The sequence below is a fragment of the Protopterus annectens genome, chromosome 1.part1 (assembly GCF_019279795.1).
Source record: "Protopterus annectens isolate FY-2018-M chromosome 1.part1, PAN1.0, whole genome shotgun sequence".
NCBI lineage: Eukaryota > Metazoa > Chordata > Ceratodontiformes > Protopteridae > Protopterus > Protopterus annectens.
In genome coordinates this window covers 805,756,908-805,783,466 of record NC_056726.1, presented here as the reverse complement: position 1 = coordinate 805,783,466, position 26,559 = coordinate 805,756,908, and the positions used below count along the sequence as shown (strand labels likewise).

General features: G+C 40.7%; 1 protein-coding gene across 1 annotated transcript in view; it reads left to right on the top strand.

Moving 5' to 3' along the window:
• LIG1 (DNA ligase 1) overlaps nt 1-26,559 on the top strand; it is a gene marked incomplete in the record, with an annotated part of 1,422,011 nt that overhangs the window by 859,806 nt on the left and 535,646 nt on the right.

Genomic DNA, 26,559 nt, shown 5'->3' with positions numbered 1-26,559 from the left:
TCCCTCAGGCCAAATCCTTCCTTTGTCCCTAAAATTTGTTCTAGTTTCTGCTTACAACAATCGTTAGAGCTTCCAGTTTTTTTCCCAAAATACTCTAACAAAGCGGAGTTCATATTCCACACACTAGATGTCCACAGACAGTTACGTTTTTATTTAGACAGGACCAAACAAACAAGGAAAACAGATCAGTTGTTTGTATCCTTTGCAGATAACAAATTGGGCAAAGCTGTCACAAAGGTCACTATTGCCAAATGGATCAGGGACTGTATTACTCAAGCTTATTTTTATTCTAACAAAGAGCTTACCACCTCTGTCAAGGCTCATTCTACAAGGGCTATGGCTACTTCGATAGCATTTCATTCTAAGCTTGCTATTAGTGACATTTGTGCTGCGGCTACATGGTCTTCCCCGCACACCTTCATTTCCCACTACAAATTAGATGTGGCATCTAGAGGACGAGCTTCATTTGGTTCCACAGTGCTCAGGAGTGTTTTCCAATGAGCCACCCGGGATTTTAGGTGCTAGGGACGCTGTCCCATCAGTACAGAATGTAGGCGAGATAGGATCACATAACATCTTTTAGTTATGTACTCACCATAACTTCAGATGTTTGGGATCCATCTCGCCTACATTCCTAATAACCCACCCTCCTTCCCCCTTCCTTGGAGATCAGAGGATATCAGAAAGTCCGAATCCTGTTGTTTCATCTTGAAACATCTAACAATGTTATATAATCAAGTTGTGCATGTGTGCATGAATGCGGACAAACAAGATCTGGGGGATTAGTGGTGGTGCATCCTGGGATAAAGATAGCTCAGCCAATAAGAGGCCTCGCTCTATAGCATAAGCGTGCCGAGTCGGAGCCGAGGGATCGGCTCCGAACCCATCAGTACAGAATGTAGGCGAGATGGATCCCAAACATCTGAAGTTATGGTGAGTACATAACTAAAAGATAACCTCCCTCCCTCAACAATCTGAATTGAAAGAAGTACAGTATTTGTTGCACGCCACTGAGCAGGTGGGCAAACATACCTTACAATGTGGGTTTGATTCTTTGGAGGCCTCCTGCAGAGCAGCTGTCACTGGATCAGTTATACGTAGGCATGCCTGGTTAAAGGAACAAAGTCTGCCTGATCATGTTAAAGCAAAACTACTAGATGCTCCCTTACAGCAGGATGTTCTTTTTGGAGTTAAAGCAGAAGAAGTTTTAAAGAAAATGGAAGATAAGGCGAAATCAATGCAGACAGTCAAAGATTTCCTACAGGTACAAACCCCGTCGCTTCAGCAGAAACTGGCCAACAAAACATTGGTCCTTTCCAGCCACTGACAGACCTCAGAGGGGTAAATACAGGCACCCAAGGGGCAGAGGACAACCACAAGCCCAGTATAAACCTCGCCAATGGGGCACTCCAACCCAGAAGGGAGCAGAAGACAGGTCTCAACCCACTAGAAGGCAAACTCAATGCCTTGCACCTCAGCTGGCCAAACAAAACTCTTTTGTCAGCCCCCTTGGGGGAAAAACTAGCACTTTTTGCAGACAACTGGCACATGGTCACAAAGGACAAATGGGTCCTAGACATAATTTTACAAGGATACAGATTCCACTTTCACACCTTGCCAATGAAAAGAGGAATGCCAAACCTGCCACAAAATCAAAGGGCAGAGGCTCAAAAACAAATTACAGCTCTCATGGTCATGAGAGCCATTCAATGGGTACCGACTCGAGAGCAAGGCCAAGGATTTTACTCAAGGCTCTTTCTAGTACCCAGAAAGGACAATGCTTTGAGACCAATTCTGGACCTTTCAATACTAAACACTTACAAGCCCCAAAATTCAAGATGCTAACACTACAGCAGCTACTTCCCATGTTGGGCAAGGAAGCATGGCTGGTAACGTTGGACCTCAAGAAGGCATACCTGCATGTCCCTATCAGACAAAGTTGCAGAAGATACCTCCATTTCATTGCAGGTTCAACCCATTATCAATTTTCTGCACTGCCCTTTGGCTTATCTACTGCGCCCAGAGTTTTCACAAAATGCCTGGCACCAGTAATTGCATACTGCAGACAAAGAGGAATTCAAATATATCCATACCTGGACAACTGCCTCATCCAAGCAGAAAGAAAAGACATTCTCTTACATCATCTGGCTTTTGTGAAGCATCTACTAAATTGTCTGGGGTACACAGTAAACGAAAAGAAGTCAAAACTAGTACCCTCACAAAAAATGACATTCCTGGGTGCCAGCTTGGGTACAACGGCCCAGAAGGCTCATCTTACACCAGACAAGCAACTACAACTGACTCAATATTTCAAGACAATGGCAACAAAGACCCAATTAACTGCAAGAAAAATTCTGCAGGCTTTGGGCTTCATGGCATCTTTCATTCTGATAATACTATTTGCAAAACTGCATATGAAGAAATTACAGTGGTACCTAAAAAGCGTATGGTCTCAACACAGCCACAGCTTGGACACAGTGATATCTCTCATTCCCTGCCTTCAACAGGAATTTCTATGGTGGTCACAGATATGTCACCTCAACAAGGGTCAGCCTTTCACCTTGCCCCCAACCAGGCAAACTATCACAACAGATGCTTCAGACTATGCCTGGGGGGCACACATGGCAGGGCAATGCATTCAAGGCCTATGGACTGCAGAACAAAGAAAACTGCACATAAATCAAAAAGAGATGCTAGCTGTACAGAAAGCTCTGACAGCCTTCAAGGATCTACTACATCCAGGACAACTTGCAATAAAGACGGACAGTAATGTGGTATATAAACAAACAAGGGGGCACACATTCCTACCCTCTTTGCAGGCAAGCAATAATCTTATGGAACACAGCTCTGGCCTACCAAATCCAGTTACAAGCTCAATTCCTGCCAGGACAGAAAAACATATTGGCAGATGACCTAAGCAGAAACATCAAAGATCCCCACGAGTGGAAACTAGACCCACAAATATTTACAATGATAACTCAAAAATGGGGCCTTCCGAATATAGACCTGTTTGCCAGTCCTCAAAACTACCAACTGACAAAATTTTTTACAAGGACATTCCACCATCAAGCTTGGAAAGTGGACGCTCTCTCCTTCAGTTGGAAAAACCTGACAGCATATGCCTTTCCGCCATTACCTCTTCTCACAAAGGTTCTTTTGAAGGTCAAAAAGGAGAAACCTCGACTGATTCTCATAGCCCCAGACTGGCCACGCCAGCACTGGTACCCGCTATTGAAGAATATGGCTCACAGCCCACCATGGATATTGCCTCAAATACCTCATTTGCTCACGCAACAAAACAAACAGATTCTACACAGCCAGCTAAAAACCTTAAACCTGGCTGCAGGGCAAATCTATTAAACATCCAACCAGCCCCCTTTTCACAAGCAGTTTTGGATGTTATTCTGGAAGCAAGGAGGTCAAGCACCAGGAAGGCTTACTCGGACAAATGGAAAAGGTTTTCTGCCTGGAACCAAGCTAAAGGCCAAGACACAACTCGGCCTCATATGCCTCACATTCTGCAGTATTTAGCTGAGATGGTGCACAAAGGACTTTCCTTCTCCTCAATTAAAATCCATGCTTCAGCTATTTCAGCTCACTACGACACGAATCCACCTTTATTTTCACATCTTCTTCTAAGGCAGTTCCTCAGAGGGGCAAAAAACATTAGACCACCTAAAAGAGCTCCTACACCAACATGGGACCTCAACTTTGTTCTGGAAAAACTAACGTTACCTCCCTTTGAACCAGCTTTCTCTGCAGAGCTTCAGTTCCTATCTTGGAAGACTGCCCTGCTCCTGGCAATAACTTCTGCTAGGAGAGTCTCAGAATTACAGGCACTAATGGCAGTGGAACCTTTCCTCATTTTTCATCAAGACAGAGTTTCTCTATGAACTAATCCTTCCTTCATGCCTAAGGTGGTTTCCAGTGTAGCTTTAAATCAAACCATCCACCTACCCACTTTCTTCCCCAATCCACAGAACAAAGGTGAGAGACTCCTGCATTCCTTGGACATTCACAGGCAGCTTTGTTACTACTTGGACAAAACTAAGGCTTTCAGAAAAACTGACCAGCTCTTTGTATCCTATGCTACAGCTTCTCAAGGGAGGGCTATATCCAAACAAACCATTTCTAAATGGATAGGCCATTGCATACGGTTCTGTAATACCCATCATGGGAAACCAGTTCCTCCTACCATTAGATCCCACTCTACCAGGGCAACAGCCACCTCTACAGCCTTTCTCAGGGGGGTTCCTACCAAGGAAATTTTAGAAGCTGCAACTTGGAGTTCTGTACACACCTTCACCAAACACTATCACTTACCTCTTTATTCTAAGTCCAGGGCGGGCTTCACCACTGCAGTTCTGCAGGGCCTCATTGCCTCAACTAGCCCTCTATGATACCTCCACCCTACCTTAGCTTTGGAACTCTACCCAAGTGTGATGACTGCAGCAGGGTAACATGATGAACATAGTACAGTTTTGTACCTATCATAAATGTAGATGTTCGAGTGTTCACCCTGCTGCAGTCCAGGTTACCCTCCCTCCAACCCCTCTGATCTACTGGCTAAATCTCTGCTATGCCTTACTGATGTATTTGCTTATAGCTAAAGGGATTTTGTGTTTGTACAGTGTTCACACCATTTGGTACTAATTTTGATCACCTTTTTGGGGGCACCTGACATCTGAGGCAAGAAAAACTGAAGAAAATGGCGTCGGTTGCAATATATGTACCCCTGGCGCACTGACGTCAGGGATGAGGCGACAGCAACCGACGTCATACCAAGACTTTGGAAATCCGGCCGACTGCAGGACCGCCTGATGACAGGATAACCCAAGTGTGATGACTGCAGCAGGGTGAACACTCGAACATCTACATTTATGGTAGGTACAAAACTGTACTTTTTTTATCTTCTGTTTTGTTTCTTCCCACATACCCTTCCTTGCCATAACCAAAACATTTTTAATCAATGTACTGTGGATATAAAAAGTTTACACACCCCTGTTTTTGTGATATAAAAAAATGAGACCACAATAAATAATTTCAAAACTTTTCCCATCTTTAATTTGACTATAATCTGTACAATTCAATTGAAAAACAAATCTGTTAGGGGAAAAATATAAAAATTAAAAAACGTACAATATGCTGGTTGCATAAGTGTGCACACCCTTAAACCTTGTTGAAGCACCTTTTGATTTAATTGCAGCATTCAGTCTTCTTGGGTAGGAGTCTCATCAGCATGGCACATCTTGACTTGGCAATATTTGCCCACTCTTCCTTACAACAGTGCTACAAATCTGTCAGATGGCAAGGGCATCTCTTATGCATAGCCTTCTTCAGGTCACCCCACAGATTTTCTATTGTATTTAGGTCTGGGCTCTGGCTGGGCCATTCCAAAACTTTAATTATCTTCTAGTGAAGCCATTCTTTTGTTGATTTGGATGTATGCTTGGGGGGTCATTGTCGCGTTGAAAGATGAAATTCCTCTTCAGCTTTCTAGCAGATGTTTGAAGGTTTTGGGCCAAAAGGGACTGGTATTTAGAACTGTTCATAATTCCTTCCACCTTGGCTAAAGCCCTAGTTCCAGTTGAAGAAAAGGAACACAAAAGCATGATACTGCACCACCATGCTTCACCATGGGGATGGTGTTCTTTTGGTGATGCAAAGTGTTGTTTTGCGCCAAACATACCTTTTGGAATTGTGGCCAGAAAGTTCAACCTTGGTCTCATCAGACCATAACACATTTTCCCACATGCTTTTGGGAGACTGGATATATTGTTTTGCAAATTTTAGCCGGGCCTGGATGTTTTTCTGTGTAAAAAAGGCTTTAGTCTTGCAACCCTACCCCATAGTACAGACCTATGGAAATACGGGAGATTCGTGTCACATGTTATCACAGGAAAAAGAGGTCATTGTTCCCCTCTACTCGACATTCATTAGACCCATTATAGAGTACAACACCCCTTTTGGAATGTACCTCACAAGACATCTGCAGCAGCTGGAAAGGCCACAGAAGTACCTCACAAAGAGGATTACTGACATCAGACAAATGCCCTACACTGACCGCCTCAGAAAACTCCAGCTTTACTCTGTAGCATATCGCCTACTCCGAGGTGATCTCTACCTAACATATAAAGCTATGTCAAGCCCAGAGCTGTTGGACATGCTACACCTAAAGAAATCACAATCTTTCCGAGCTACACGCTCTAGGGACCTAAACCTTGTCACCACAATAAACAGGACATGCTGGAGGGATAGATTCCTGTCCCAGAGACTTCCAATACTCTGGAACAGGCTACCCATCTATGTCAAGCAAAGTTCTTCATTAGCACTCTTCAAGAAAAATCTTGATGAGTGGGTGTGAAATAGGAAATACACCCCAGGGATCTGTGTCTCTACTCGACAGTGGCACAGGAAAATGACTTTCTTGGGTGGCGTAAGCCAGGGAACCTTGTTGGCTAGGCTTACGTAGGCCCTTGGGCCGATAACCTATTACCTACCTATGAACATATGTAGTACACAACCAGTACTTGCCAGAAATTCCTGCAGCTCCTTCACTGTTGCTGTAGGTCTCTTGGTAGCCTCCCTGACCAGTTTTCATCTTGTCTTTTCATCAATTTTGGAGGGACGTCCAGTTATTTGCAATGTAACTGTTGTCCCATATTTTCTTCTTTTTAATTAGTGTCTTCACTGTGTTCCATGGTATATCCAATGCTGTGGAAATTTTTTGTACCCTTTTCCTGACTGATACCGTTCAACAAGGAGATCCCTTTGATGCTTTGTAAGCTCTCTGCAAACCATAGCTTTTGCTGTAGCAGGCAACTGAGTAAATGTCAGGAAAATCCTACTAGGATAGCTGAACTTTAATTAGGGTTAATCAGAGTCTCTCTAATTGATGGCAGGTGTGTACCCAAGAAGACTGAATAATGTAATTAAATCAAAAGGTGCTTCAACAAAGTATTAGTTTAAGGGTGTGCACACTTATGCAACTAGCATATTATACATTTTTTAATTTTTATATTTTCCCCTAACAGATTTGTTTTTCAATTGAATTGTACAGGTTATAGGTCACATTAAAAGTGGGAAAAGTTTTGAAATGATTTATTGTGGTCTATTTTTTATATCACAAAAACCTGGCATTTTAACAGGGGTGTGTTACGTTTTTTTATATCCACTGTATCTAAATACTTAATCTTCCCATAAGTATGGATATTGTTGAACCAGTTCATGGGTGGGTACACAGTTCATTGCTATAGCCTTTGTTATATGTTCATTTATTCTGTATCCCAAAAGACCTGAAACTGCCTCAAAATATTCCACAACAGTGAAATGTCACTTTCTAGATTTATCAAGTACAAAATACCTGCAAATAAATCTAACTTTACTTGAGTACCATGAGTGTTATATCCTTGAATTTTTGAATTTTTTCTTTGCCAACCACTCTAAGTAAAAAAAAAAAAAAGACAAATAACAGTGAAGAAGAGAACATCCCTTCCTAGCTCCTCTGTTCAAATACAGCGTGTCATAGGAGAACTCCTGCATTAATTCTTGCCTGAAACCCTTCATATATCCTCCTTATTAGTGCTGTTATTCTACCTGGGAATGCATATGCTAACCTTGCAGTGCTCAAAGTCCACACTGACTGAGTACTTTCATTGCTCTTCTGTCCCCTGGTTCATCATTGTTCTGTTGTCAAATGTTTGCTTCCCCTGCATAAAATATAGTGATCCATGTCTGCCAACTTTGGTAATGCCTTTGCCATTCCTTTAGCTAGCATAGACATAAGCGTTTTACTAATCATGCTAAAGACTGACATGGGTCTGTATGAAGCCACATCTGAAAGGTCTTTATCCTCTTCAGGTAATGTAGTCACCACAGCTTTCTTCCAAGATGCTGGTACTCCCTTCCTTTAAAATATTGTTAAACCAAATCTTCTAGATCGGTATTACTCTTCCCCCCTCCCCAATTTCCAAAATTTCACAAGTGTACCAACTCTTCTTGAGACTTCCTTGTTTGGCTATACATTGCAGTTTATCTCCATTCTTCCTATCTTAGATATTAATTCTTGAACCTCAATTACTTTTAACCTTTTATTAAGGTGCCTTTTATTGATTTCACTGTTTCTCTGCTTTATACAAATATTTGCAAAACTTATGAAATGACTAATATCTAGGACTTCTGGTTATTTTTCTTATAAGCTCTCTGAGTTTGACTTACAACTCTTTCTACTTTCTGTTGGTTAGATTTTTGTGCTTAAAGTTTTTGCACACTAGTGTTGTATAAAAATAGTTGCTTGCCAGCAAACCTACTAAACTCATTCATATCATCCCCTCTACTTGTGAGGGATTCTCCTTTCTGCAGTACTTTAAACTTTGTCAACCCCTACAAATAATTTCTGATATTCTTTCCTGTCCCTTGCCTGTCATGTTTTTAAACTCTACTACCTTTTTATCGTACTTAATAGCTATTCCTTCTGAAATAAATTTTGTCTTTAACAACTATAGAATCGTATCAACAACCCATTCCTTAAATTCCTCTTTAACAAATAGGTAGGAAAGTGCAAGTGTCTCATTTTGACATCATTGCCCTGCATCTTTACTTTGTTTTTTATTGGTGCATGATCTGATATAGTTATTGGATGGGTCTCAGAGTTTTTTTGCAGTAAAATACCAATACTCATGTGAAATATAATTTCTATCCAGTCTAACCTAGTAATTGTGTCATGGGGAATGATATCTAAATTCTGTCTGAATTTCTCTGGCTAATTTCACATCTTCCACTATAGACTACTTGCAAAATTCAAGGGGGGGGGGGTCTTCAAAATCCATGAGTTAAATCCAACTCTTTCCAAGAAAGTGGTGTTCTTTGGATCTTTACCGATTCCGGCAACCAGAGAATCTGTCTCAATACTTCCAGCTGATGGCTGAAGACATAGGATACAACTTTTTAATTCCTGACTGCAATTAATTATTAATTTATGACCTGTGCAGTTCTGATGGTTCCCCATGCCAGTCTGCATAGGAGAAAACTCTAGTGGTACCCAAGAAGCACCCAGAGCCAGCATTCTCAGTTCCTGGGTGGAGGTGATCCCTATGCTACATTCTGTCTCTAAAGAGATAGAATGGTGGTCCAGCTTGATCAGACAGAGTCAGGTGGTGCCCTTCAATGAACCACTCAGTCAAATACTAGTATGGGTGTTTCACTCTGATGGCCACAAAATACAAAGGGTTTTGACTGCTGCTCATAGGAAGAAGCATATAAATGTAAAAAAGATGATGCATTTATAAGGGCAATGAGAGCCTTCAACTCATCTGAAAAAGATACATTTTGCAGACCACTGCTTTATTTGATACATCAAGAAGTAGGGGAGGACATCCAGCTTGGTAGCATTAATCGACAAATCCTTGAATATGACATAGGAGATCCGAGTTCACTTTGTGGCTTTGGTGTCTGATGGTACAGGCAGTGAAGCCTATCTTGAGAGAGAGAGAGAGAGAGAGAGAGACCAATGCATCCATCTCTGTAATGGAGCTCTAGCAGACACCAGAACTCAGAGAGAGGTAGGGCTGGGGTAGACATGGCTACTCTGTGTGCTTGAGCTGCTAGTCATTGCATGCCCATCTGGAAACCGATGTGCACACATCCTGGTGGGGCTTAGTGCTTCAGAAAAACAGCTTGGTTGAAGTATAACCTATCTTAGCTTCCTTACTCCTCTCTTGGGCACAGGGGGATTGCAAAGTCTGTGATGGCCCAGAATCCCTTTCCATGTGGAGGAATGAGACCCAGCTGATAAAGGGATACATCAGGCTGCCCCATTATGAGGGCGCTGGATGAAAGAGTGGTGGAGGGAGTCAAGGGATCTGAAGTCATTGGTAAGCTAATACAAAAAAAATAAATAAATAAAAACTAACAAGGGTGGACTTCCTCTTAACCCTTGTGCAGGCTTAGTATGACTACGTGCGAGATAGGTTTGCAATTCTAGATGACTCTTATGGACAGTCTTTATACCATCCCAGTTGAACTCACTGATGGGACCAGCTAAGTGGGTCTACTACAGATCCCAACAAATGGATGTTACACAGGTGTGTATTTCTTTCGGTTGTGTGTGTGTGTCTGGAGGGGGGTTGGGTCCCTAAAAAGGACCCGTTTGCCTCTGCAAGCAACAAACATCCTGGGAAGGTGCTTCAGGGCACCGTGTAGTGAAGCCTGTGCAATAGATGCATTCTCATTAAAGTGGACAGTTCAGTTTTTAAATGCATTCTCTCTTGATTTTTTTTTATCCCTGGGGTGAGCTTGACAGCAAGGTAAGAGGGGTTAAGGGTGCTGTTGATAGCACCTCTTGAACCAGACAACGCTAGTTTACCATCATTCCGATGTTTTAGGAGAAAACGTGTGTCTGCTGCCTTTGCAAATAGATCTCCTAACTCAGAATAAGAGGACCCGGGTACACCCTTTCCTGGAGACTGCTTCTCATAGCATGGATGGTATAACTATTGCCCTTCAGACAACCTTCCGCTAAAAGATATGCTGCACATATTTAAGAAAGCTAGGAAGCCTCACTTAAGGAAATCCTGCTTTACCATAAGAAAAACATCTTCCATTTGGCACTGCAGACAGGTTCAGAACTGTAACACTGCACAGATGTCTGTGACTTTGAGCACTTTTGAGCTGTTTAGATTGTGCCTGGCATGTTTCTATAAAATACAATTCATGCTGCATGATGCTTTTAGAATCCACCTTTCCCTTAAACCATCCTTGCAGCTTGTTGGACAGTTCTCCATTTGAGTCTACCAGGAAAGGTTGTTATTTCTGCATAAGACCTGAACTCTGTCCTGGAAAAAGCTGCTAAAGCCCTTTTTGAACATACTGCCTCATCCCCGTAAGATACCCAACAAGAGAAATTTGCATTGTTACTGGCAATCACCCCAGTTAGGAAGCTGTCAAAACTAAAGACAGCCTTTTCTTAGCCTACCATACCAGAGCTCTGGAAGTTGGGCCATGTATCTGGCCTTCTTGTAGCTGAAGTCTGAGTAGTAAGGACTGCTGCAGCAGTGATCTACTATTATAAGTTCCTGCACAGCTTTACTTTTCATTCTCCTGTGTGTTGGTACTTGTGCATCTACTCCATCAAGAGTTGGGTTTTACTTAAGAGGGAGGGAAACGGTGAACAGACAAAAGGTAGGAAAAGTCTTTTCATAGAAGAGTAGAAACATTTTACACAATGATAAATGGATCTTGCAAGTCTTGGCTCAGGGATATAGGCTTCATTACTTAGGAAAAAAGCAAAGTTCTCTGGTATCTCATCAGTTCCCAGGGAAGAAAGACTGCTAATGTGACTCATCTTACAAAGATTTTTGGTTGCAGGGTACGTAGAGTTTCTCAAAAGAACAGCAGTGCACATGTTTCTGTTCCAAGACTCCCAAGAAAATGTGGATCGTACAGACTCCTCAAGCACCTCATTTATCATCCTCTTTTCCTGTCTTACCTTGAGTTAGTGAGTCATGTCAGTTGTGGCCACCTGTCATGGTTCACTCCGCAGTGCTACTTTCTTGATAGTCATGTACGACTGTCACAGGTCATCTGATGCAGTCTTTTGATCTCTCCACAGGTTGTCCTTATCCCCTTTTAGATTCTTCTCGTTTCCTCATCATATGTATTCTGTTTTCCTCCATGTTACCAAATTACCACAGTCTGTATTCCTTGACCTTTTATTCAAGAAGCTTCAGCTCTGATGGCTGCATTCTGTTTACCCCACAGTGTACCCCTTATTTACCCATGTCAGGTACTTCATTTTCATCATTTCAATCCTCCTCAGTTGTGTCTCTTCACTGCCCAGTTATTTGTACCATATGGAATCACTGATAGTACTGCTGTTTTGTAAACCATTTACTATTCATCTTTATCATTATTCTGTTGCACACAGTCCTTGCCACGTTGTCTAGGTTGCCTGCAGCACCTCTAATGTTACGTTTCACTTCCTTATTCAGATTTCCTGTATTCAAAATCACACATCCCAAGTACTACAAAACTGTTAATCTCTTCTAGTGCTTTCCTTTCTGGCACATCTCAGCTTTCCCAGCATTTTGTTCCCTTTCATTTGCTGAATTTCATGTTCATTGTCTGCTTGAAGTGGCACATTGTTTGTACACAGCAGCTTTGCTAATCTCTCCCCCTGACTTGGTTGCTAGTATATGCTGTCACCACTACAAACAAGAGTGGATTCAGAACAGAACCCTTAGACTCATTCACTCCTAATAGGAGACCCTGTTTTGAGTCCAAGCACTGTTCAGACTTTTGTCATTGCATCCTTGCACATAGTATACCAGTGTTTCCAGGACTTTGAGCCACTGGCAGGACTGTTAAAATCATCTTTCTTGGGATCTTGTCATGTGCTTTCTCCACATGTAGAATGCCCAGTTTGACTATTTCCACATCTCCAGTTGCTTCTGCATTATCTATCCCAGTTCAAGCATTGCATCAGTTGTACTACATCCTGATTTGAATCTAAATTGCTCCTGTCCCATCCTAATTCTTTCCACTACTCTGCATATTTGTCTCCTCCTGCACTTTCATGCTGTGTGACAGGAACTTCTGCTGCCTCTGTACAACTCACAGTTCGGAATATCCCTTATTTCCATGTTCATTAGCACTAGAATGTTTCCAGCCATCTGTGATGCACCTCTTTCACCATTTCTTCCCTGATGTGTCCAACATCCTGATCATTTCTACTATAACTTCGTCTGAGCTTGCCACTTTCCTAGACACCATATTCCTTAGTACATTTCACACTTCTAGGGAGAGTTCTCCTATCTCTTGCATCATAGACTGTGGCTGTGGCAGCGCAGATTCTTTAGAGTATTCTTTCAGAAGTTTCTTGAAGTACTTCTTGCATCTGCCTTGTAGCCCCCTGGATTGGTGAGCAGGTTCTTGCTCATATTCTGTGTGAATGTCTCTCAAATCTTTTCTTCGTCTCTGTCACTGTGTTGCAAACGTGATAGAGCTTCTTTGTGCTGTCTGCTGAGTCACTTTTCAGAAGTGGTTTGAGGTTCTGTAATGCTTTATTCTTTGCTGTTGAGACTGCACTGTTTGTCTTTTTGGTAGCCAACCAATGTTCCTTCCTATGTTTTGTGTCTCCTTCCTGCATTCTGTCTTACTTTTGAAAACATGTTCGACTTCTATATTCCACCACCAGTTTTCCTTATGTACCTTGTTTCACACCTGTTTTCATAAATATGTTTTTAAAGATACCTTAACTTGTCAAGGTTAAATGCATTTCTAAAACTGCCATATTCAGAATGCTAACTTTGCAGGTCCATCTAGCTGTTCTCTTTGCTTCTTAGACCTTCATGGTCACTGTAGACCTGGAAGATGCTTATCTTCACATTACAACTGCCTTGCCAGGGTATGATTATCTCGCTTTTGAAGCAGGGGATAGTAGCGTCCAGTTTTCTTCCTTTTCTTTGATTTATCAAGTGCACCCAGGGTATTCTCAAAGACCTGTCTACAGGACAAAGGGCATTCGCATTTACTCATATTTGGACCACTGCCTGATTCAGTCACCAACCCTGTAAGTGATGTAGACTGCACTGTAGTTCATTCTGATCTGCATCTAAAATATACAGTAGTCAGAGGTATTACCGAAAAGACAAGTCTTGTCCCTGGGAGTTCATCTGCATATCCTTCACTAGACGACATTCCTCCCTCAAGAAAAAAAAAATCCTGTTCCTGACCAGTTACTTCATATCTGTCTAAGTGTAAAACCCTGTTACTCCAGGAAAGCATTTTCAGAACACTGTGCTACATGTCCTCCATGACTTTGATTGGCCCCGCTATCAAGATTACACACATGAAGAAGCACACGATGTTAGCATACCCACTCTTTACAGCATGCAGTCCCTATCCCCACCAGGTGTCAAGAAAGAGGTCTTGTGCCGGATGTAACAGATAAACCTCAAATAGGTCATTGCATTCAAGTTTGGCCTGGATGCTTACAGTAGACTCCACAGACTTTGGGAGCCTATTCAGAGTATCAAAGTGTCCAGGGACTGTGGGATAAAGGACAGATAAGATTACTAACATAAAAGAAAGATGGCAGTAATACTAGCGATCAAGGCCTTCAAATCCATTTGGAAACCATGGATCTCCCATATCCTGCCATGATGACATCAGTGATGTGGTGCATCAACGAACAGAGAAACACGTTTTTGTACCTCAGGTGTAAGATTGGCTGTGATGTCCCAACATCTGACTCAGGAATTAGGAATGACTCTGAGCATTCTACATCCTTGTCATGAAAACTCCCTTTCAGACTAGCAGCAGATCCTCATAAATGGATGCCAGATACTGATGTTTTTTCTGGATCTGGTCCACAGCTGGGTGTGTCAGAAATGCACTTTATTTTTTGATTAAACAGGTAATGCTGAAAATGTTGCTCTCTGGCATCAACTCAGAAAGCTTCAAAAGACAGCTGAATAGATATATTTCTGTATGCTTTTCCTGTAGTTCCTGTTCCCAGGTTAATAAAGAGAGTAAAGAAGGGCAGGCCAGAAATGTTGCTGACCACTCCGTTTTGGCCAAGGCAGGGATAGTTTTCCTTTCTCTAGAGTTTAGTGAGATTCTGCTGCTGCCTTAGTGTATGAACGTCTTGACACAAAGCAAGAGGTCAGACATGGGTTAAAACAGGAAGCAGCATTACCACTGGGCACCCTTTTCAAACACAGCCTAAGCACAGGCTTTGTCCCAGTGGAATGGAAAACAGCTACTGTCATCCCTTTGCACAAAAGTGCATCCACGGACCCCGGGAACTATAGACCCATTAGCCTGACCAACCTTATCCACAAGGCCATGGAACAAATGAATCATCATGGACCTTATTAACAAAGACAGAAAACAGCTTCAGACCCACCAAATAAGTGCTTCACCACTTATCAGCCATAAACGGATTTATTGCAACAAGATTTAAAACTGATAGCAATATGAAAAATATAACTAAATGTTAACTGAAAACAAGTTAAGCGCTTTCACCCAAAGCATTAGGGCTTCATCAGAACAATTCATAATACAAAACTTCAACCTTATATGCTTATTTTGGCGCCAAAAATTACTTAAAACATTAAACACATTTAAAGTGACATTGTCCTTTATACTTCTATTTGAAGCTGTAATAAACAAAACAGCTTCACCTTATTGATTCTATAAATGCTGTAATAAGACATCTAATATATATAAGAAACAACAAATAAGAATGTAGAAAAATATAAAAAGATGTAAATAAACATATAAAACTAATAGTACTGTACTATAAAATCACGCACACTAACTATAAAATGCATAGATGTTTGATATATAGTTCCTAATAACACATCGTACAATTCATATGTGGACAGTGAATCTATGTTACTCACTATCTAGTCAAATATACTATATGTAACAAAATATGTATAAAAACTATATATTAAAAACGTATTCCACTGTTTGTGGTGCTATATTTTAATAAATATATATATTTCCTACATAGCAATATGTATACATCACACAACTTTATCCATAATTTTATACTTGATAATAAGCTAATACTGACCTGTTATTACTGTAATAGTTTTACTGTAATATTTCCAGTATTTGGGTTTCACTGGGACATAGGTTCATACTAGGCTATCTGCCCTAGGGCATTTATAAGCCTAGCCAGAGTGTGTTTGGCTTTCGCCACCCATTTTAAAATAATTTTGCTATGCCCTTTTTCGAGGTTAGTATACTGTGCCTCTGTCTAACAGTGACACAGAAGTGATACCCGGGGTAAACCTATGATCTCCCATCCACTCATCAAGATTCCTCTTGAAGAGAGTCAATGAGGGACTCTGCCTAACCTGGACTGGGATTTTATTCCAGAGTGAAGGGAGCCTCTGGGTTATGAATCTGTCCCTCCAGCATGTCCTATTTATTTCAGTGCTGAGGTTCAAGTCTCTCGAGCGTAGCTCGATGGGATTTGGATTTTCTGAGGTGCAGCATGTCCATTAATTCCAGGTTGGACATGGCTTTATACGTCAGGCACAGATCGCCTCTGAGCAGGCGGTATGCCACTGAGTAGAGTTGGAGTTTCTTTAACCGGGCAGCATATGGCATCTGTTTGAGCCCTTTGATCCTCTTGGTGAGGTACTTTTGGGGTCTTTCCAGTTGCTGCAGGTGTCTGGTAAGGTACATCCCAAAAGGGCATTGTACTCAATTATGGGCCTGATGAGGGATGAGTAAAGAGGCACGATGACCTCCCCTGATCTAGATGTGAATCCCTTCATGATTAGGTGGGCTATATAAAATGTTTTTCTAACCACTTTGGCCACGTGGTTGTCAAATGAGAGATTGCTATCAACTTGGGTCCCCAGGTCCCCAATTACTACTTCTGTACTTAATGGATTACCACCTATGTGGTAATTTGTGGGCACTTTGTTTTTGCCAAAGGGGATGATTATACACTTTTTGGCGTTTAGCTTGAGGCCACGGCTCTGGCACCAGTTGTCTGTTTCTATGAGGCCCTTTTGGAGGATGCTTGTGTCGGCTGGAGTGTTGATTATGGCACCCAGTTTGCAGTCATCTGCAAACCTGGTCAGCCACAGTCCTTCCGTGTTGGCCTGTACCTCCGAGAAATATATACCAAACAAGAGAGGTCCCAGGACTGAGCCTTGTGGGACGCCACTTGTAACTGGTTTGGAGTCTGACATGGCTCCAGCAATTCTAACCATGTGGGTTCTGTCCTTGAGCCAGTTTGCAACCCATCTAGTGACATAGGGGTTTATATTTAAGCTGGTGAGCTTATCTATAATGCCCGAGTGGGGTATTGTATCAAAGGCTTTTGCGAGGTCTAGGTAGGCAGTGTGGACCACCTTCCCCTCGTCAATGGCCTTAGTGACGGTTTCAAAGTAATCAACCAGGTTTAAGAGGCAGGATCTGCCCTTAACAAAGCCAAACTGGGTAGGACCCAGTGTCTCTAGGTCCCCAGTATCTTTATTTATGAGGTCCATGATGATCCTTTCCATAGCTTTGCAGACCAAGCTAGTCAGGCTTATGGGGCGATCCGTTGAGGCACCACCTTTTTGGAGAGGGACCACTGTTGCTGTACGCCACTCTTTGGGTACATATCCTGTAGTAAGGCTGAGATTGAACAGTAGTTTTATGTTTGGGTTTAGCTCTTCTTGGAGTTCATGTAGGACGCAGCCTGGGACACCGTCTGGTCCCATTGATGCTGTGTTTTTTGCTTTGGAGAGGGCAGCTCTTACCTGAGCATCTGAGATGTCAGGGGGGCAGCACTCTGCTGGGATAGATATTTGCCCTTTTGGTGGTGGGGGGGAGAAGTTTGCGCTGAACCTGTCAGCTAGGATGTTGGTAATGTCTGTGGGTTCGATGTATTTTTTGTCATTTTGGACTAATTCTGAGCATATCTGGGAATTCCCACCCAGGTTCCTAACATAACTAAAGAAAGCCTTGTGATTATCCTTAGTGTCCTGTGCAATTTGTCTCTCAAAGCTGGCCTTAGACGATTTTATGAGTGCCCGTAGTTTTTTGCCAATACTGATCAGAGATGCCTTCCCTTTTTGGGATTTTGCTCTACCATGTAGTAGCTTCCTCCTTCTATTGTATAGTTTGTTTATGGCTGGGGTCCACCAGACAGGACGTCTGCCTTTGGAGGATTGGGACTTGGTTTTATTTGAGATTGCATGATTCATGCATTCCTGAAGGTGTTCATAGAATGCGTTTATAAAGGATTCTGCGGTCTGGGCCGTATTTTCCACAGGCCCGGGGTCTTTGAAGGATTCCACCTCGGTTTTGAGGAGTGTGAAATTTGCATTAGAGACGTTTTTCACTGTGGTTTTCAGGGCAGGGGTGGAGTCGGGATGTGAATATCCAGTGAGATTAGTTTATGGTCTGATCTTACCAATGAGGGATACACTTCTGGTCTGGAGCATAGAGTCCCCATGTTGGTGATGATCCGGTCCAGTATGTTTTCCCCTCTTGTGGGAGTGGTAACAAGTTGTTCCATAGCATTTGAGTTTATAAATTCTAGGAACCTTTGGGCTAGGGTGTTGGAGCTAGAGTAATGTTCCCAGTCTATGTTTGGGTAGTTGAAGTCGCCCACTATAATGGTGTTTGGAGAGACCTTCATATTTTCCAGTGTTCTCAGGAAGGCCGAGTGGGGTTCCTGGGTTTGGGAGGGTGGTCTGTAGCAGGCTATAAACTGGAAGGCAGTTTTACCCACTGTTAGTTGCACATGGATAGTCTCTGATGCTTCGTGCTGTGCCACCAACCTGGAGGTGTGGGTATCTTTGACGAATATTGATACTCCCCCTCCTTTTGTGGTTCGGTCCAGGTTTTGGGGCCGAAAAGCATGGTATGAGGTATAACCTGGGGTGCTCTCGGGAGCCTTGAACCAGGTTTCTGTTACTGCACAGATATCGATATTCTCCATGCTAAGGAGAGTTTTGAGTGTGTGCATCTTGAGGTTTAGACTTCTGGCATTGAGTAGCATTACTCTTAGTTTCTTATCCCTTGTGATACCTATGGAGGTGGGTTTGTCTTTTGAGCCTTGCCTAAAAAAGGCACTATGGGGGTAGCAAGAGCCTTTGCCAATATCCGAAAGCCCAGGGGTGACAGGTGCAAGCCGTCCCTAGCGAAGCATGGTGGCTTGTCGAGCATGTCATCCCAGGCTGACAGGCATTGGATCCCCTTTGAATGACACCAATACTTAAGCCAATTGTTGAAATTGATCATCTTGTCTTCATATTGTGGCATCATTCTTGGTGAGGGTAAAATGCTACTCAAGGTCAGGGTCATACCGGCCTGGGCTACATGCTCACAGAGCTCCTCTGTCTTTTTTCATGTAGTCCAGGGAGGTACGTCTCAGGTCATTCACACCAGCATGGACAATGACTGAGTCATATTTGTACTTGCCTTGGAGTGACCTGAGTGCTTGTGTTATGTGGCGGATCCTAGTGCCCGACAGGCAGCTCACCGTGACCTTCTCCTTGTTCAGCCTGGTGAGCGGGACGTCAGTGTGCCTGACAATAGAGCCACCTATTACAAGTGTATCAGGTGTGTTGTTTAGCCTTAAGGGCTGTGGCTGTTCGCCATACTGGCTTTGTGAGCTATGTGTTGTATGTGTTTTGTTTTGGGGTAGCGGTTGCTTGGGTGTCTGCTTTGGAGGTCTCTGCTGCTTAGGCAGATTTTTATTTAGAGCCTGCGAGTATGTTTTTGTGTGTTTGTGTTTGGTTTGCTGTTGTGGTAGGTCTAGGAGAGACTGGAATTGAGTGTGGTTTCCTTCTCCTCCTGACTGGTTACGCCAGTACTGAGTTGAGAGAGCTTAGCCTCCAGTATGGCTGTATGGTTGCATCTCTCACGTGTTGGAATTTGTTGGGAGGAGGAGAGGGTTGGTGTAGTTGCATCCAAATATATCTGCCACCAAACTTCCTTATAGTTCAATAATCTTTTATTGTCACCCCCCAGGGTCCTCTTTAATCGTATCCAAAATGGCAAATTTGAACTGGTGGGTGTCACCATTCTTCTCAATATGTCTATATAACGCGTTGGTAGTGTCTTTTGTTCTAATACTATAGGTATGATCATAGATTCTCTTTTTAAAACATTTTTCCGTCTTACCCACATAGTAACTAGAACAAATATTACATTTTGCCATATGTATAATCATTTTGGTGGTACAATTTTCTGTTTTGAACATTACTGTTGTCTTATGTCCATTCTCTAATATTATTTTGTCCTTTTCCAATATGTAATTGATTAAATGCTCCACATTTCTCACTGTGTGCATAGTGTCCTCTCTTGATTTTCCTAACCCTCCATGGTAGCGTTCTACATACTGTTTTATGTTTCGTCCCATTTTATAGACAAAATTGGGTTTAGTACCCATAATTTCTGTCAAGGTAATGTCACCCATAATCAAATACCAATATTTGTACATCAAATGTTTTACTTCATTAGCAGCCAGATTGTATTGTATAATACAGGATTTTTGGTAAGGGCCTGTCATGCTATTATTGTTGTTATGTTCAATATTTTGTTTCGATAATGCCTCTATACCAGATCCTAATAATAGCTTATATTTTACATCCCATTCCTGAATAATATATTGTACTACATTTTTCATCATATATTGGGGATAGCCTCTTTGTTGAAATAAATTCATTATAAAATTCAATTCTCCTATCATATTTTCATATTCAGAGGTCATCCATGCAGCTCGAATGCACTGCCCTTTGAATACATTGTACTTAACTTTATCTGGGTGGCAGCTACCATACTTCAAATAATTATTGGAGAATGTATTTTTCCTATGTATTTTAGATTTTACTTTACCTCCGTGATGGTAAATATAAGTATCTAGGTAGGCCACACCTTCATAGCTGTGAGTAAAAGTGAATTTTAAGTATTCACTACTATTATTGAGAAATTGAATAAAAGACTGGAGAGTATCCATATCACCTTCCCATAGTACGTATATATATCATCCAGAAATCTGGAATAATGTTTGCTATATTTACAGTATATAGTAGGAATAATTTAGTGTCTTCCCAATCCAGCATAACTAGGTTGGCATATATGGGGGCACAAGTTGCCCCCATAGCAACCCCCCTAGTCTGCTTGAAATACTCTCCTTCAAAGAAGATGTAGTTGTTATCTAGTACTATGGACATCATCTCCAAAATTAAACATATTTCATCCCAATTAAAGTTAGAATATTTAGTAATACTATTATTAATTGCTTCTAAACCTTCTTGCGTAGGTATGCATGAAAAGAGGTCTACAACATCAGTAGTGGCAAAGATGATATCTTCTTTCCATGCATCGGTGGAATATTTACTTATCTTTTACCATATGAGGTATAATACTGTATATGTATTTTAACTTGGTATCAATATATTTACCTAACGGAAACGTTTTAGATTTACTTCCTGATACTATGGGTCTAAAAGGTGGGTTAGAGGTGTCCTTATGTACTTTAGGTATACCAACCAAAGTAGCTAATTTGGGATGTTTAACCTTTAAATAATTATATAAATCACTAGTGACTATTCCTTCAATTAAATATTCTTCCAAATATGAGTCAATTCTTTGGTAGGCTATATTAATCTCATTTAGTGATTTGGTTTCATAATTTACAAAATAGTATAAAATATCATACATCTTTTTTGTATATTCAATATTATCATATAGGACCACCCCTCCCCCTTTATCAGGCTTCATCACCCTGATGTTATTGTCCCTTTGTAAATATTTTAAAATTGTCTCTTCCTCCTCAGTTAAATTACTGGTATGTGTGATTTGTCTAACTGTATTGTACATTTGATAAATGTCCCTAGTCACAATCTTATCATAAGTATCTACTATGGGATGACTAGGTGGAATATAAGTACTAACGTTTTTTTAACATATCTATAGAGTTTTTGTTCTTGTTATTATGAGTCTGAGGTTTGTCCTTAAATAGTACAGCTAAATTGACCTTCCTAATATATTTTTTAAACTCACATAGACAATCAACAAGGTCCAATTTAGGGTTGGGTATGTATTTCATACCCTTAGTGAACAAGTCAAAATGTGAGCGACATATGTTGCGATTAGAGTAGATGTAAATACTAAAATTGTTGTATGTATATATGTTGTCCATAATTACCATGTCACCTGCCTCATAACCGACTTCTGGTGATTTTTGTCCCTACTTGTTCCTCCACCAAAACTTCTGATTGTTCCTCATATTCGAAGGGTAATAATATTGCTGCATTCTGTTCTGAAACGGTTGTCCCTGTACTAGATTGCCCTTCTGAAAATTTTGTTCTCTGTAATGGCATGGTCTATCCTGACTATCTTTCTCCTTGTGATCGATTATTGTTCTTATCATATTTACTCTTTTCTTTTTCCTTAGGCCATATATAAGCCATATCCTTTTTATAATGCTCAACATTCCTTTGTATTTTTTTAAACTTTCTGTCCCGAATATTATTAATCCATCTATCTGCCAACTGATATTGTTTGATGTACAATTTTCCTATTCAGAAAATAATAGGTCATTGATTATCTTAGTATTTAATTTGTCAGTTTCCTGTACTAACTTACATAATTTTTCATCATTAAATTTTATAAGTAATCGCATAAAATTATAGCCACATTCATTAAAAAATGTATTAAATTCATTAATTCCATTGTTTGTTAAATCTAAACCCATGGGTTGTTTAAAAAACCTCAAACCCATTGGTACTATTTTCATTTCAATGCATTTAAAGCAAATAAGCATTGTCAACTTTCAACCCATTAATGCTTTTTAGTTTTTTACCCAATAAATAAATCATGCTTTTTAAGCTCCCCACATCATCTATTTCGGGAGACTTAATATTTTAGTTGTACTTCATACTGTCCAAGTTACAGTTAACTGTTAAAAATTGATTAAATTGATTGTCCTTGTTAATAAATCCTACTCCTTCTGAACGAGAGCCAGAGTGAGTATTGGTAATAACAGTACCTTTACTCTGTTGTGTAATGCTACCAGTCACCGAAGAATACGTTTTAAGTGGTAGCGTTCTTTTCATCTTGGCGCCAGTTCGTTTAGCCTCTTCATCCACATCATATATCGAAAAAATCAAAAGTAAAGTCTGTTAAATTAATCTTACTGCTGTTCAAAGGGTCTGTGATGTCCAACACATTGCTGCGTCCCTTCGGACTGCCTCTATGACATGTACCCTGCCCATTAGGTAAGATAAAGCTGTCATTGTTAGCATCCCTCTCCCCGGTAGAAGTGTTACCCTTTCTGTTGTGGGACTTAATGCCGTTTACCATTAGGTTCGCCCCCAGTGGCTGGTTGTCACAATTGCTAGTATCCTTGTTGGTAGTACCAGGAGTACCTTGAATCCTGGAATTATCCAGGTCTTAGATAGGCGAGCAGATTTCCCAACACAGTCGTTGTTGTATAAATTGTTAACCAATTCAACAAATTTACTTAATTCACCCGTAAGCTGCGTAATCTCGTCTCGTAAACTAGAAAGTTTATCGTTCTCAGCTCCGAATTCCTTAAATGATACTGCACCGGTGATATCCATAGCTGGAAGAGCAACAACAGAATAAATCCAATTCGGATCCAAACTAAGACAGAAATCAGCTTCGGACCTACCAATAAGTGCTTCACCACTTGTCAGCAAGAAACGGATTTATTGCAACAAGATTTAAAACTGATAGCAATATGAAAAATATAACTAAATGCTAACTGAAAACAAGTTAAGTGCTTTCACCCAAAGCATTAGGGCTTCATCAGAACAATTCATAATACAAAACTTCAACCTTGTATGCTTATTTTGGCGCCAAAAATTACTTAAAACATTAAACACATTTAAAGCGACAATGTCCTTTATACTGCTATTTAAAGCCGTAATAAACAAAACTGCTTCACCTTATTGATTCTATAAATGCTGTAATAAGACATCTAATATATATAAGAAACAACAAATAAGAATGTAGAAAAATATAAAAAGATGTAAATAAACATATAAAACTAATAGTACTGTACTAAAAAATCACGCCCGCTACCTAGACAAACTAGAATCATGCTATAATAAAATAGCCAAGTTTGCTACTAACTCAACCTATAGAACCCATCACTGTGCTGCACTAAAAGAACTAAAATGGCTTGAGCTACCACAGCTACTTAACTATCACCAGCTGGGCACAGCCTACAATATTCTCAAATATCCTGAAAAAAAACCCTCATTATCCAACCTACTTACTATCTATACTACAAACCGATACCTAAGATCCAGTGAAAAATCTCTCCTCTCCATCACCAAGGCTAACAATAATGCAGGGAAAGCGCTCTACTCCCACACCGTTGCCAGAAATTGGAACTCTCTTCCCTATCTGTGTCCACTGCCCCTCCACATCCATATTCAAAAACTCCTCAAATCGCACCTTCTTAGTACATGGTTATGCCCTTGTATCACATAACCCTACCCATACTACTATTAACTCCCCAAATTCCTCTCTGATCACATGCTGGAGCTCTGATCCCCTGTAGGCTTGGTCATCTGAAAGGGTACTTTTAACTGTAGAATCTTACTTGATATATTTTCTTTTCTTACCAAAGTATGACTGACATTGTCTTTTTACCCATGTTCTATATCTTTTACCTGGAGTGTTTTTATTAATTCTTGTTATATTACTATGCTCAGCATACATGATGTAACCTGTTTTGTGTATTATGCTGGATGTACTGTATTTGTATAACTTGATATTGGAACTTTTCTCCCTGGGCCTCCGCTGAAAATGGACCTGGTCCAGTCGGAATTTCCCGGTTAACAAATGTAAAATAAAATAAAATAAATAAATAAATAAATATTTTAAGAAACCGGCAGGGACCATTTATTGCAGGGGTGGTTTGAGCATTGTATGTCGTTTTTTTTTTTGGAATGGTTTGTTAGAAGCATGTTGATGTTAGACCTTTCCTGTGTTTTTTAGTGGTTTCTTGTGCTGTTTAGCTGAAGGACTGTATTGATAGTGGATTTATGTGGGTCATTCCAGTTAATATTTAGGTCACCAGATATCATCACCTTGTTTTTCCTTGAGTATGATAGCATGTTTTTTTATTGAGTTTTAGAAGAGTTTTGGAGAAAAAGGAGTAGATATTTGTACATGTGCAAATAATATTTCAATATGGCCATGTTCTAAAACTTGTATCGTGTATCCAGTTTGATCATCTTTTGTGGTATTGCTTTAAATGATGAGAGCTGGGTTAAGGTTTGCATCTTTTATGAATTAATATGAAAACACTCCCTTGTAGCCAGAGTCAGGTCTGTCTCTGTTTATTGATTGTAATGCTGCTGTGTGAAGGGTGATACCAAACTGTCTTTAACTGATTCAGTAACTGATGTTCTTTAGTATTGCTAGTTATCCAAGACTCTAGTACTTCTTGAATGGATGCTCTCAGCCTGATAACATTCAGGGAACATGTCATAGGAAGTGAGAAACATTTTGTAAGAGGCCAGAAAACCCAGGACATGGAAGTCTTAGTTAAATGATAATGAAATGGATTTACCCTAGGGAGTTATGAGCTTGCAAGATCCTGCAGTATTTGTCAGAGTTCCTGGCTGAGGAGCCTTTCCCATGCTTCCATTAAAGTACACATCTGCTGTTGAATGTTTTGCTGCATTCACAATCCCTAGTTAAGCAATTCCTGAAGGAGGTATTGCATTTGAGACCATCTACAAAGACTGTACCTTTCCATGGATACTTATTTTGTCATTGAGAAACTAACTGGTGGCTGTCACTCTAGCTTTAAGCATATGAGTTAGTCTCTCATGAGCAAAGTGCCTTACGCAGTCTTTAATAAGGACAGGAAGAGACTACAGTCTAATCCTTACTGCCTTCCTAAAATGATTTCCTTGCTAGTTCGTAGTCAAGCTGTCCAACTTCCTACCTTCTTTTCATATCTGTAGAATTTAGAAAGAAGTTTATACTTTTTGGATGTTTAGAGATAACGTAAATATTGCATTGCTTGGAAAAAAATGAAATCAGGCAAACAGATCAGTTGTTTGTCCTTTGTGTTTGCCAAAGCAGGCAAGCTTTCCAAACACTCCCTGTCAAAAATATGTCTTCAGGTTTGCTGTTATTAATGCGTCTTCATGATTTTTCCAGGCTGGATTTCCAGTCTAGGAGTAGGGTGGAATTTGCCTGTGGCGTGTAGCAGGCCATGTTATAAATGCTTCTTCTTCATAGTGGACTGATATTGCTTCTTTATTACTCTTCCTTTGAATGTAGAAATATGCTGCAGCAGTGAACTATTTGATGAGCTTAGTACATTTATTTGAATAAGTAACCATAGGAGTGGATGCTCAAATAGAGAAGCCCCTGTTTCTGCGCTATTGCTCTCTTTCTTTCCATAAGTTTCATCTGGGGCTATAAGAAAGGCGGTTTTATGGCCATCCCTAATACCCTTCTGAAGATTTTACATTTACTTACGTAACCAACTAATTTTTCAACATAAGAGATTTCCATTTATAGAATAGGGAACAACTGTCAAGTGTTGGACATATACTTGCTAAAAGTCCTCTCCTACATCAAAAGTTTATTAGAAGCCAGTAAACTGATATACAAAGATGGGTATAGGTCCCTGTGGACTTTACAGAAGAGGACAAGTAGCAGAAGGTATTCCCTAGCTGAGATACACTAGGTGATCACTTTATAAAGGCATAAGCAGCACCTTTTAAGCTGTACATCAGACCATTGCCTTGGGCAGTGAAAGAGCTTAGTTTACTTGGCACATTGACTAAGTCCCTTGGAAATCAGACTGGGAGGGTGGACATCTGTTATATGCTGATTTGCCATGGATAAGGATATGTAATGCAACAGTGACCCTCTATTCATAGATCTGTTGTGGTGGGTTAACTCACTCAGCTACACATTATTCATCCGATAATATGCAGTGTCTTTTGGGTTTTAAGAATCCAAGTGCTGACTCATCTAGCCAGGTACTAACAGTGTAGCATAGGAACCATACATATATAGTTTATGGGAATTGTG